General features: G+C 47.1%; 1 protein-coding gene across 1 annotated transcript in view; it reads left to right on the forward strand.

The window, feature by feature from the left end:
- sstr1a (somatostatin receptor 1a) overlaps nt 1-12 on the forward strand; it is a 1,523-nt gene extending 1,511 nt beyond the window's left edge. Inside the window, exon 1 of the mRNA XM_069661812.1 lies at nt 1-12. This exon is cut by the window's left edge and continues 1,511 nt beyond it. The gene's annotated coding sequence lies outside the window, so the exon portion shown is untranslated.
- The last annotated feature ends 699 nt before the right edge of the window (nt 13-711 follow it).

A 711-nucleotide genomic window follows, 5' to 3' on the forward strand; every position in this document is an offset into this window, starting at 1 on the left:
TTTGAGAGGGTTTGAGAGGGTCTGTGAGGGTCTGTGAGGGTATGAGAGGGTTTGAGAGGGTCTGTGAGGGTCTGTGAGGGTTTGAGAGGGTTTGAGAGGGTCTGTGAGGGTCTGTGAGGGTTTGTGAGGGTATGAGAGGGTCTGTGAGGGTCTGTGAGGGTTTGAGAGGGTCTGTGAGGGTATGAGAGGGTCTGTGAGGGTCTGTGAGGGTTTGAGAGGGTCTGTGAGGGTATGAGAGGGTATGTGAGGGTCCAAACTTGAATCATGGTTCCACGCCTGTGATCTTCACAGAGACTATGACGTGCTGATCTGCCAAACGAGCTGATTGGTTGAAACCCTCTGAACCTTCAGGCTGAATTTTAGAGAAATCAACTGACGATCGTTAAACTGACCTGGATGATATTTCTTACCAACAAGAACGACATGAATGTGATCATGATGTCACTCATGATGTCATACTGATGATGTCACTTTTCTTTATTTTCTGTGTGAAACTGGAAGAGACACGTTCACTTCCTGTCATGAACTGACTCACCTTCTCCAGCCTGATTGAACTTTGACCTATAAAATCTTGAGCTCACCAGTGTCCAGCCAATCAGAGAGAGTGGGCGGGACTTACCTCTCATTCAGGAAACATAGTTTGTTTATATTCTTGCTGCAGGTGAAACGAACAGCAGAAGAAGAGTTGCTGATTGGCTGCTTAGTGGGTGA

The sequence above is a fragment of the Semicossyphus pulcher genome, unplaced genomic scaffold, assembly GCF_022749685.1.
Source record: "Semicossyphus pulcher isolate SPU_LCO1_2020_fin unplaced genomic scaffold, fSemPul1.0.p SCAF_14, whole genome shotgun sequence".
NCBI classification, from domain to species: domain Eukaryota; kingdom Metazoa; phylum Chordata; class Actinopteri; order Labriformes; family Labridae; genus Semicossyphus; species Semicossyphus pulcher.